Here is a 13,693-nt window from a genome sequence, read left to right on the forward strand (position 1 = left end):
ATCAAACATACGAATATAGTACATACGCCCGCACTTAACTTTTAAGCCAATTGCGTCAGGAAGAAAAATAACAGATGTACTCTTACGTCATATAATTCCTTGTCGCTGTATCTAGTTGAGAAAGAAATTGTTTATTTGAAATAATATTGTATGTATAATTTTATCGCAATTATAATAAAAAAATCTACGTATAATTTTTAAATAATATCATATGTATATGAATTCTGTCAGATTAAAAAATTCCGATTCTAGTTAAAGCTTGTACGTACGTAGAACGCATTTAAATTTATACGAACGAGAAATTTTTTCTGTGAGAATTCATTTTGGACAGATGAAATCAGACTGCAACGTTCCCGCCTAGTTTTCGTCTTTTGAATATAATTCTACGAAGATACGAGATGCAATCTTTGAATACATGATACGCTTACGGTAGACAAAATAACAAGACATTTAGAAGGCAACATTCTGAGAGAGCACGAAGGCAGATATTTTTTTATGAATTATTAAATTCGCAATTTAATTGCGGCTATTTCACTTCAAGATGAAAATTAACGAATCAATATTTAGATTGGAATTTTTCATACTAGCGAACATCGAAAAACCTGTGTCCTGGGACATAAAATACAGACGTGGAAAGCTTTTCCGAATCTTACTGTTATTATAAATACGGTTGCATCAAATAGTATTTTGTAGTTTGTATGCTTGTTAATAAAAGTACATTTCACGATGTTCATTACGTAAGGAAGTTACGAAGAAAACGATGTACAAAATACCTGTAAACCGCTATCGAATAATTTTTTAATTTCATTTCACGATCATTTAATAAATAAACGAATATCTTATCTATTAAAGAGATGAGTTCGATACGAACATCATCAAACGATTGCATCGTGAATAATGTAAACAACCTCTATGCGTACATACTCCCTTTATGCATATATACATGACAGCGTATCAAATTTTCTACAACATTGAAATATTACATTTAAAAGAATTCTTTTTCAAACGGCCGACGCCACGTTCACATTTTACGTATAATAGTTAGCTGCAGAATTTCCTGAATATCCTATCACACAGTATGCGAAGCCATTCGCATAAAAACACGTCACGAGAAGCACACAGTATCGAATCACGTCCCAAGAACAACAACAACTTGCCGCACCGGTCCGATAACGAGCAGTTGCCAGGCTATCGCAAATTCGTGAGAATCCCGTAAACACGTCCGCGTTTCCAACGGAATTCTCGTCAACTGCAAGGGACGCACGCGTTCTTGCGACTGTTATCGTGCGCCCATTTAAACGCGCGATGACGCGACGCGATGCTCGTTCCGAGGAGAAACTCTCGTGTAAACAGCGCCATTCCTGCAAACACGGTAACAATCCTTTCCCAATAGTCCCCAACGACACCCAGGAAAACAACGTCGACTCGGCAAACACGCGTTCTGGTCGACGATGATGTGCAGGTTACACGAGGTTATCACGCGTTAACGCAGCTACGCGAGAAAAGAACAAACGTGGATCGAAGCCTACTAAGAAGCGCGTACGTTGCACGATTTTTCTTTCGCGCGAAAGCGTTGATATAATTGAGAATTTTATTTGCATAAGCAGAAGAAACAACGGGGCTTGGTGCAAACGGAAAAAATTAACCGCTAGGTCGTTTCACAGAGTAAACCACCGGTTTTGATAAACCGTTAAGACGGTTTTACAAAGACAGTCGGGAATATTCTAAAATAAGATATAATCGACGAAACTATACTTGATAAACGTAAACAGCAAAATTTAATAAAACCGACGAGAATGTTATAATCTAAGTGATGCAACTATGAGACGTTTACGGAATCAGACCTTTGTATCAATCTTGTAGAATGGAGCAAAGCAGTCTCATTTAAGGTAGTAAGTACTTTCGTTCTGAGAAATACTTGTACGGCTTGTGTTGCCCTTTATCAGAGACAGGAATTTCACATAAGAAAAGCAAAATGTTTGAAGAACTTTACCGGTTAAATTTTCCTGCGAAGGAATACGCTCGCTATTTTCTACGTGATCTACGTTATATAAATGGATTGCGTTTGGAAATACGAACGAAAATTCTAGTTGAAAGAACGCCTGCATTCTTACTAACGTCTTATGAACGTGGATCATTGAGAGTGGAACTGTGTTTCAGTTAAATACACGTATTACTGGAAGTAAAATAAAAATGAAAGAACTTAATCGGACGTAGATGTAAAAAATACGGGTTAAATACCTTTTTAAAAACTATATCGTCCATAACTTTCATCGGAATCGGCAATTTCTTTGTGAATATTTCAGAAACTACACCCGAGCGACGCACATACGTATTCAGGGAAAACTTGCTCAGAACGAGGGTCTTGACATATTTCGAGGTAATCAAACTCAGCGAGCTGTGCCCTGATGTAAAAGATAGTGCAAGTTCCTTCCAACTTACACCTCTTCCAAAACATACCCACGATGTAGGAAAACACGCGCTATACAAATTTACATAGGTATATTTATCATCCATTCGCGAAACTCGAGCAATTTGTCAGCAATTTGTCTCGTACAGCTTGCGCGCCATCCATCAAAAAACATTTGAACCGATCGTTGATTCAAAAGAAAAGTCAAACAACGATAAGACAGAGGAGTGGGCATTTCGAATCGCGGAGAAATTTCAGGGTGATTTCCATCGTGAAAGCGTAAAAGCGGTCGACGCTCGAAAGTAGAAACCGGTGCGGCGAAGTGCGCGAGCGAATAACCGCGACGGCCGAGATCCTTCCGTGACGAAAAACGAACGAATAAACTTTAAGGCTTTTAGGTTACAAAGGAGGATTGTAAAAAGCGGGAAACAAGGAGTGGGGGAGGAAAATAGACCGGACCATTTCGACGTATGACACATTTTTCCCGATGCTGGCGTAGAGCTTCACCCGTTGCAATTGGATTTTACGCCGCATCAAGCGCGCCAGTTCTCTCTCGCGTTACACGCCGCCATTATACGCGGCCTGCATACACCGTTTCCAACTTTCGATCCAAAGACTTACCGCTCGCCTTTATAGAGTATCGCCATACACAATTTCGTATTACCCTCTTACCGTCTCGGCAATTTTACTTTCCTCCACTTTTCACCTCTGCGCTTCTCGGTCCACGGAAAGGTATAGTCCTCGAAAGAACAAACGTAAAACGTTGATGCGAGGAAAATACGACGAACCATTGTGCCGCTCGTAGTTTGTACTGCAAAATTTTTATCGATCTGCATCGCTCGTGATACCGTTAACGGTCTCACGTTTATACAAATTACAAATTTATACAAAACAGTTTATACAAATGTTTCAATCGTACCTTGAATCAAGTTACGAGGCTCGATTATGCTTGGAACGATTGGAATAAAATTCGATCGTTCGTCAGAATTTCTTGATTGTTTTCCAAAAGAATTATGCTTAGAAACGATGTACCGGACTACGGACAGTTGGCAAATTTGGACGACATAGCGTAAAATCGAACGAAAGGGGTCACGTTCGGCGAAGGGGTGTAACCAATCGTGGTCGCTCTCGCGATGCGCGATCGAAGGAGATAAATTGATCGCGATTTATTCCTTCCAATTTTTCAACGTATTTACGCATGTGTATGCGCATGTACGTGCGTAGAGATAGCGATATCGTCACAATGCAGGACAGTTTGACGACGTATGAAGCGATTTACAGTGAAGTAGCGACGTAACCTAACTTTCTCGACGTACATGTAACTGGAATACTGCTGAAAATACGCCGTTTAAGCATTTTTAGTACCTCGTATTCTCCCTCCCATTGTACGTTGCGCCTTTGAAAGGGGTTCCGAAGCCCAGCGCTATACGAGGGTGTGCGTCGAGATGGTGGAACGTACAGCCCTTGTAAACTATTCGAGAGGGTACGAGTTAAGTCGCGAGGACCGTTAAATTGATCGTCTCATGACCGTTTCGAAATTTCCAGATTTACGACAGGGTCTCGGCTATCGAGTCAAGGAAAAGTGCTGCTAAGAAGTTAAAAATACATGATATTGCAAATCCATTAAATAACTCGTGTACCCCTCGCTGTATGACCTGATTGAAGTCTGACTGTTGATACGCGAATGGTCGTAACGCTAAAATCTTATTTCTAAAAAATAGCGATTTTTTTTTACCGTGGTATAAACCTGGGTCAACAAAATCGTCGGTATATTGCGTTAGAACACTCGGCACATGGTAATATTTAACACGGTGACTGCTGCACGTTATTAATTTAATATCTTATTCACCCGTAGTGCGAAAATTTTGGGCAGCGTAATTTTTAATAACTGCAATCTACGGTAATAATACACGAGACGATATTAATTACGACTTCAAATTTTAAGATGTTGCATTTAATTAATTTCAAGTAAATAACGTGGAAACGATTTCTCGCGAGATAATTGGAATTCTTTGCACGTGAATAGCGTAGTGGCTGCTTTAAGGAACTATAACGTGCTATGTACTTTATATGTACTATGTATGTGCTATGTACTAGAAAATTTATCGTCAGTCACATTGACAGAAATTTTAATATTGTGTATTAAACTATCGTAATTAAATAACGGTAATAACGCACAGACATATTAAAATTATTATTACATGTGCTTGTTATATCGCCCTATTACCATGTTCTCTGTAGTTTAAGTTTCACAATTTATTCATAGAATAGAAAAATTATACAGAGAATCATATTATATTCAAGTTTCATAATTACATATAGCAATGCACAAAAGGTGCTATACCTTACATTTCTCAATTTATTCGTCGAATAATTCAAGTGAAAGAAATCGACGTTGTCAAATATGAAACACGTAGAACCTTTTTATCATGTTCGAAGATAGCCCACTTTCGTTAGCCTCGATACAAATAATCCAAGTTAAGAATCTTTGTAGTTGCACAAGGCACTCGTCGACGAAGAATGGGCTTTATATCGGTCTAACAGGATAGACAAATGAGGCGTAAACGGAAGGCGATCGTCCTGCTTCTTGTAAACGTTCCTATATATTATCTCTGGATACGTTTACGATTGAGTTTACCGTAGTAATGTCCACAACCGAAATCGAAGGGGTTGAGATAAGGGATGAACGCGCAGGGTTGTTCCTGGACAAACAACGCGTGACCAAAAGGCGGCAGGATGGTATACAACGCACAGTGAGGTGTACTGGTTAAGAGTAAATGAGGAGCAAACAACGTCTAAATACTTGGCTTGTTTGTCGATAACGATGACAAGAGTAGGGTATATTTTTCCGATAGAGAAGATAATAGCGATAATATATGCATTGATAAATTTGGGAAACAGCATACAATTGCCAAGCTATTATTTTATTTCTGTCGCGTCAAGTTCACAAGGCAAAGATGATTGTTCCAGATTGTTCCATGCGGAGGAACAAAAACGCGAGGATTTTCGTGGCTGATTTACGACGCTCGCTTTTGCGGCCGAGATATTATCTCGGAGAACGGGACTTTAGCAGCTTGGACGATTCTCTTCGATATTCGTAGCAGTACGTGCTTTTAACTTCCCACGTTCATCGTAGTCGCAATAACCGAAGGCTGATTTAGCAGATGGTAACAGTCCGACTGATCGAGGGACACCCGGAGGAATTTCCGCGTCCTTTTCCTACGTAACGTCCAAACCTCGCGCGCTTCGAGCACGAGCAAGTACGGTGAGCGACGCTTCAGCGAGCGAGCACGGAGATCGGCCACTTTCTCGCGTTTAGCGAAAACCGATCAGCGTGCGTATTCGCGACACTTTTGTTTCGTGAACGTAGAATCGATATCGTTGAAATATTCGGAACGATGTTACTACAGTCTCGACCGTAGCCTCGAATAATTAACGTCTTCTCCATCAGACGCGGAGTAAGAATAGTTTGTTCTGTCAGCGTCGAGAAAGCACAGTCTCGTATAACTCCTTTGCAACGACGAACACCTTCTCCACGAAACGTGGAGCAAAGAACCGTTTCAATCTCTCGGCGTTCGGAGAGAGCAGTCCCAGCTGCAATTCCCGACTCGTCGACATCTACAAGCATTCGTGGAGAAAGAATCGTTCCATCAGTCGAATCGATCGGTTCACGGTCTTTCCATCTGCATTTCCCGAGTCGTCAACATCTACAAACTTCCGTGGAGACAGACTCGTTCCATCGGTCGAATCGATCAGTTGACAGCTCTGTGCGAATTCTTCGACTGTAAGCGATATGTCCAAGCATTCGTGAAGTATCGTTTCAATTAATGTTGATCATCGATGAACGGTCTCGCGCGGTTCTTTCAATCGCAAGCAGCATCGACAAGCGATATCGTATTGTTAACTATTCGTCGTGATCATTCGTGCGTCGCGTCGCAGCAGCCGCAGACAATTCGGAAGCTTCTCGTCGTTGACTGTTCATTGTGCTTTCAATCGGTATCCCTCGTGAACCAATTACTCGAGGTTAATTCGGTGGGTAACAAGTACAGTGCAGCGTCATCGATATTCTTGTATAGGAACTACAGTTCCTGTAGTTCTTTTTCTAGAAACAATATTCTTTCAAACTGCGATACCAGCACTGTATTTTTGTTTGATTCGAACAGCTGAATATTTTGCTCATCTTCTTGTTACGTTTCAAAAATATCGATTGCCATAAACTAAATGCTCCGTCACGCGTCCTGGTTAATGTTCTTGCTATAAATCGATACAAAACGCTCGTGTATATCTAAGAGAATCATGAAAAGAATCGACAAGAACGTAAGGTTCTATTAAAAGATTTCTACAGTTAGTTTTCTGGATACGTCAATAAAATTTTCACAATATGTAATTTGTTACGTTGAACGCGCATTTCAATTTTAAACTACCACGTATTTTTCGCACGTGCGATGTTTATATATTGTACGATTATGAAAATTATTTTTCAAACATCGTTGCATAATCTTCATAGTAGACGTTTCGCAATCCGACTGCAAATGGTTACGTGTATCTCACATATTCGTCCTTTGACATTTTTTACATAAATATACTAGTTAAAATAGAAAGTGAATTATTAATGTAACTCGTCTGGTAATCCTACATAATCTTACTATGTACAACATGCAAGCTCTATCCATCTGTATATTAGATTTTCATCCAAATATGTCAATCTCCTAACTTTTACAATGGGTCACTCGTTAATAAACAAAATTATCGGGTAACATGTCCAATTAAACGATTAAACATTTCTGGTAAACGACAGAATAGCCTCGTTGCGTTCATTCCTCTATTAATTTATTTCATATCGATGTAGTCGAATAAGCCATTGCCAGAACTCTACTTGCTCCGGTTCCAGTGAAATTACGCCTAAGTGAATAACGGTATCGCGTTTGTCGACGATAAACCAACCTGCATCTAGCTAAAGCCGTGAAAGATGATATAAGGGGCTCAAATTGTCAATTTGAACCGTACGGTCCCCTTATTCCGGGACATTACACATTGCACGTATTCGCGCTCGTTTGCCTAATACAATAGCCATACTACTTACGATACGTGAAACCATGTTTGGCCGTGCATATGTTCCTCGCATCGTATCGCATCGTAAGGCGCACCGATGCTCGAGTATACTACTGGAATATGCGCTCGTTCATAGGACTGGATAACAAACGGCGGAGACAGTGTGGTAAATGGAAAATGCAGAAGGGAAAAGAGTCGAGGGACGGAAAAAGAGAGCATCGAGACGCGGAGATAGAAAATGTTTCGTCTTGACCGTCTGTAACGACGAAATGTTGCATTTTCAAATCTTTGCTTCCGGCAAACATTGTTACTACATTTGTGGATAAAGTAAAAAATAACGAGAGATACGTTAAATTTATTTAGACGATAAACTTATCGATAGAATCGATAGAAAGTATAATTTAATCTAAAATGAAATGTTTATTTAATCTATTAGGCTCCTCCGTCGTCCGTTTTATTTTAAAGTCTCTGATTAGTTTTCTCTTTTTTTAAATAAATCCGGCAAAAATGATACGATTTTTTTTTAGTAGAGTTTCGTAATTATATACCGATATGTATCTTTTTAACTACGCGTAAATAAATTAACGCGTAATTAAATCGTTGCGGTGTACCGGTACAAGGAGGCTGTGTGATGAAGAAAAGAAAATTAAGAACTGGTGGCGACTAAGATAAAGGGACAGGATGAAGGACAGAAAAAAGGGGAGGTGGGGGAAAGCACAAGGGAGAATAAACAGAGGTAGAAAGATAATATAGGAATACTGTGAAAAAAAGGCGAGCAAGAATAAGCAGGAAACAAGAGACGAGGAGGTAAAGGGAGGAAAAATACGATACAAAAATGAGTAGAAAAATATTGTAATAGATAAAATAAAAGAAAATAGGAAGAGGCAAAGAAAGAAATACGACGAAAGGAGGAGGAAGAAACAGTGGAAGAGAAAAATATGAAAGGAATAAAAGAAAAATGAAAACACCTCGAGAGTCAAAAATATTTGTACGAAACGAGGAAAAGCAACGGAGATAACGAGAGGAAGGATAGCGATAAAATATAGGAATTATACGAGAAAGAGAAAGAAATCTGATAGGACAACGATAAAAATAAGGAATAAATGCGAAAGAAAGAGTGGAACGGGTTTGCGATATAACTTAGGATAAGGAAGTTATTTGTGAAGATAAGAGAGTAGTTCTAGAAACAAAAGTATAGGATACGTGTAGAAAATAAGATGCTCGCTAACAAGGGAGAAGCCACTTTTATGTGGTGTCTTTCGAGTAGAAAACGATGAGCGCACAATGGTGAAAATAATCCCTTTTGATCGATTTTATTTGAATGGCAAATATTTACAGCAGCTTGTTGAATTAATTAAATTTACGATATTTGAATCGTTCTAGTTTTTCACACTTTCCTTGTATTTTCAATAATCGATACAATTGTAAAATCTCGAACGACACAAAGAAATTTTTATAAAAGTCGCAATGTATTAACATTACGAATATTAATTGAGTTTCGCTAGAAAATTTGTATATTTGCACGATTGTACATTAAAATATAAAAATAAACGCATCTTTGATATTTCAGAAACTATCGAAATACAAAGTTATTTTTCCTATATTTCTGCGCCAACGCGAGCTTGTTTTTTCAACCAATTCATTACACAAACCCAACAAAAATTCGATGAAAAATAAGAAATACGTTTACGACAAAGGCAGCTGGATAGGCAACGCGAAAGGAATTTCCTCGGTTCGATTCTCTTTTCAAAGTGAACGTTTCGCTTTCATAGAGGCCAGCGTGACGTAGAAGCACACGGTAGATCATTGTTTCGAAGATCTCGCGGTCCCTGTAGTTTGACCAGCCGTTTCATCGACGAGAATCACGCTCGTTCATCACGATTGATGCCGGCCATGTTTCTTCGCGAACGTTCGAGGCCAGGAAACGTATAAAAGTCAGAACGTTATAGGAAATAGCAAGTCGATGGCTAGGCGGCTGACCTCCAGAATGAATCCGGATCCGAGGGATAAAAAGGAGAAAGGGATTCCTGCTTCCTTCCAATCAACCGTTTCCTTTATATCACGCTTTTACTTTATTTTTGTCTCTCGTTACGTTTAATCTTTATTATATTCGTTAAGCAACCATTTTTGCTTCATAATCGTTACTTTACCCTATTTGTTCTGTAATTCTAACTCTATGTAATTGTACTTTTCGTAATTTTACATTTTTCGAGACAGATGTAAAAAGAAGAGCTTCTGTAAGGTATTTTATAAAACTTGTTGGGAATCATAGTCATAAACGCGATGAATCGAAAATAACCGAGAATCGACGATTAAACAGTGACGTAAACGTTTGATATTGAAAGTATAAATAACCGAATGCTTTCCAAAGAAATATAATATATAGATAAAATAAATAATAATAATAGTACTGTGTTTGTTCGTCGATACAGGATTAATACGCACGAATACGACATGCAATTACTATACAAGTATCTACTAAATATCGACTAATATTCTATAAGACGATAGTGCGTATGTATATTGACCGAAGCAAAGAAAATGATGTTTGTAGAGATACGTAGGATATATTATACATGTTGATTCATGCCACGTATATTTTATAGTATTGTGCTGAGAAGCGAGGAGGAAAGGGATGAGTATTCCTTTGCGAAAATTATCTTGGAATTCTGGAAAGTTAGTAAACGGCAAAGGTAAAGGATTAAGAGGTTTTAGCAGAAACTGAGCAAATGCGGTGTGTAACCGCTTAAGAATCGCGCTTTATGATATTGTAATACTTGTACGTTGTAATACGTATATATCGTAATACTGCCGTTTAATAAAGCAATTTCAGTTTACCGATGTGCGGAATCCAGCCGCAAGATTCTAAATTCTTGAATCATTTGGTATAGTAAATATTTCTCGTGATTGTAGTTGGGGTAAACTGCAATTTAGTACAATTAGATAGATGTAGATTGTAACCGTGCGATACTTTTAGCAGAAAATATTACAACCAGACTTCTCTATGGGTATACGAGCCGTTCAAATAAAATTAATAGAAATAACGGACTTAAAAAATACATAAGTAACAGTTATCGTAGATTATTGGAGCAGATTATTTTCGAATAACATCTGTTGGAATACAACGATATCAATCGCATGCAGATAAGGTGGTTGATCGTATGGATTCTTCCCCTTCGTTGTCCAACGCTATCCCCACTAGTGCGCGTTCGTGAGATGTACCATGGCGGCTAGCACGTGCATGCTCTTTCGAGAATTTGGCGGAAGAAGCTTAAGGATATGGATGGAACATTCTCGATGGGCACGTCGAGAAGCTACTAGAAGGTTCTGTAGCACATGTGACGCCACACAGACACCCACACAGGTCACACTCATCACTGCATACAGAGTGGGGTTCTAAACCTTTTTAAGGGCCATGGGTCACTAAGCAAGCCAGTCTGAGAACAACTAGCCAACTGTCAACATTCATAACGCTTACTTGTATTTTACTTGTAACTTTGTTTAATAAAAATCATATAGTATTGTTTCAATACACACATTGTGTCTTCCACAGTTTATTAATCTTAATTTCAAGATTAAATTCTAACAACATCACGAAAATGCATTGCAACGTTATCAAATGAACTAAACCTTCGTCGTACGATTGACGAATCAATATCGATATATATTTCGTTGCAATATACACAGTGACGATGTAAGATTTAATAAATTCAAGCCAGTCGCGATACAATTTCAAACAGCTTGGCCGATAGAGCAGAGATCAATCGTCAATCGTCTTTACGAAATTGTTCAAAAATCCAATTTTCCCGTAACTTGAGGGAAAAGCTTCGGGCGATCTATTCTATTGCTCGCAGATCGCATCAGCGATCGATAACTCGAAAGAATACGATCTCTGCGTAATTATTTCAAGAAGCTGGCGGATTCAGTCACGCGTCGCGTCCATACATCCAGTCACGCGATTGATATCGACAGCGTTTTTACCGAACGTTGACTCCGAGTGGAACGCGGCAAGATCCGGGCGTCAGAAGCGTACCAATGAATCCGGCTTCGGGAGGATAAAACGTAAGGAAGGTGCTTCCCCCTTCCAACCCTCTCCCATCCATCCCCCATATTCTACTCTTTTCGCCCCTCGCGCTCTGTTTCTTCCCTTTGAAAGGAACGCTTTCTTTGACGTTCTTCTTCTTGGATTTCTTCGTGCTCCGGAGACAATCGTAGGCCACGGACAATCGCGCGGACCAATCAGTCGCGTATTGAGTCCTGAGCCTCCATTTTCGTGCTGGTTCACACGGGCAAGAAAGAACAGGAGAAACGAACGGATCGTGGCTGCGGATAAGGAGCGTACAAACCGAGAGAAGAAGAAGAAGAAGAGGAAGAGGAAAAACGTAAGAAAGGACGAGGAAGAGGATGGAGGTACCGTGAACGGTGATTCTTGTGCGGCAACCTGAAATCAGTTTTATCGGGTCACGGCTGACGCGCTTCGTTGCCAATCTCGTGCTTTCCATCGGTCGCCAAGACCAGGCCACGGTTTTAACGATAAACGGCTTAAGCGAGAAACTGAGCTACCGAGGAAGGGCTAATAAAGGGAGCAGGATTCTGCGGAATGTATAAATAATGCTCGTGAGAAAGGATTTTCGATTAAGGGTTAGATAGAGATGACGATTACGGTGGATTCCTGGCATTGTTAAGCTACACCGACTTTTCGTGTAAGCCGTAAACGGATCTTCTGTTCGATCGATTGCCACGATTGGATCTCGGTATCGAGGATGCAGTTTAAACTAAAGCGTAGCGTGTTTCGGGATACGCGTGAGCAGCAGGTATCCAAGTTTGTCGCATAGTTTCGTATGCTTTGGACGCGGTATACCGTGTAGAATATTTTAAGCAGACGGAACCGATAAATTTATGATATACGGATTAAAGGTAAGTTAGTTAATCGCGCTAGTTATTTCCATTGATATTCAAAATAGCTTCGAAAGAGGTATTTTAATTTCTTTCGTTTAATAAAATACAACACGAATTTAATATACCGATATACGAATACGTTTGGACCGAACCATCGTATGGTCTGCTAATAAGATCGCTTAAATTATCATAAAACTGCTCTATGTAACTATGCTTTATATTTATGGACATAAGGATAGACTAAAAGCAAGGAATCCGCAATGTACACTTCATCGTTAAATTCGCGTCGCTCGTAAATTTATCGCAACAACGGAGCAACATTTCCATCGTTAATCCTGGACGTTAATGTCTTTGAAATTGGTATTCGTGCTTTCGTTTCTCTTGTTTCTCCTTTTTACGCTTCCTCGTCATTTACCATCTTTTGTCTTTAACGATAAATCTTGCTGTATATTTGTCCAACGGCAACGCCCACGCATTTGCTTGTACAGTTTCTATTCTTATTACAATTGCCTCTTTCTTCCACCACTTGCGCTATTCAAATATTTTTCCTTTTGTTATACCATCCTGCTTTTCTTAATTGATTTAAACAATTTTTTATTCGTTGTCGAAACTACATGACAACACCACCATTTTACCCGTCTAGGGACAGTTCGATAAAAATTCTTACAAATTTATTACCAGGCCATCTTGCATAATAAATTATCACGCAGTAACGTCATATAATTACAAAATTATATAGTAACAAAATTAAATATTCAATAACTAATAATTCAATTGATCTCGGACATTCTACATATGTAACGCACATACCTACAAACGTTGTATAAAATTTAACGCGTTTTTTCCAGCACACTCGCAGAACTCCACTTTTCTGACATAACAGATTTACTACTGGCTAATAAAATTTCGCATTTATCGCCAGCAGTACTACGCGTCTCTAAAATTGAAAATACCGAACTCCTTTCTGCGAAATATCCGAAATATCATTCCCCGTGTTGGATCGCTTCGAAAGGGAACGCGCAATACTCGAAAGATTTAACAACCGCTAAGCAAGCATCGTTCAAAAGACGGAATTCGCTGGTTAAAACGAGAGCAAAAGACATTACCGGCGGGAATCGCGTGGAATGTATAAATAATACGCGTAGGGCGATTAAGAACCCCACGATTAAGAACCACGACCACGTTAATTAACCTTACGACATACGTATATACATTGACGAATACATGGCAGCCAGTCTTAATGTCGTAAATCCGCGAACATTTTTCATGGCCACCGACCCCATACATCATGCCTTCGTTGTTCGTGACACCTCCTTTGCAAACGAGTCATTA

At 39.3% G+C, this 13,693-nt stretch overlaps 1 protein-coding gene across 5 annotated transcripts in view; it reads right to left on the minus strand.

Annotated features, from left to right (window-relative positions):
* LOC138186310 (neural cell adhesion molecule 1) overlaps nucleotides 1-13,693 on the minus strand; it is a 104,773-nt gene that overhangs the window by 19,074 nt on the left and 72,006 nt on the right. Inside the window, exon 1 of one of the 5 annotated variants that reach the window (XM_069126065.1) lies at nucleotides 984-1,591. The exons of the other annotated variants lie outside the window; for them this stretch is intronic. The gene's annotated coding sequence lies outside the window, so the exon portion shown is untranslated. Of the gene's footprint in view, nucleotides 1-983; nucleotides 1,592-13,693 lie in introns of those variants that run through there. 5 annotated transcript variants of the gene reach the window in all.

This window comes from Bombus flavifrons, chromosome 13, assembly GCF_040668555.2.
Source record: "Bombus flavifrons isolate JBK064 chromosome 13, iyBomFlav1_principal, whole genome shotgun sequence".
Taxonomy (NCBI): Eukaryota; Metazoa; Arthropoda; class Insecta; order Hymenoptera; family Apidae; genus Bombus; species Bombus flavifrons.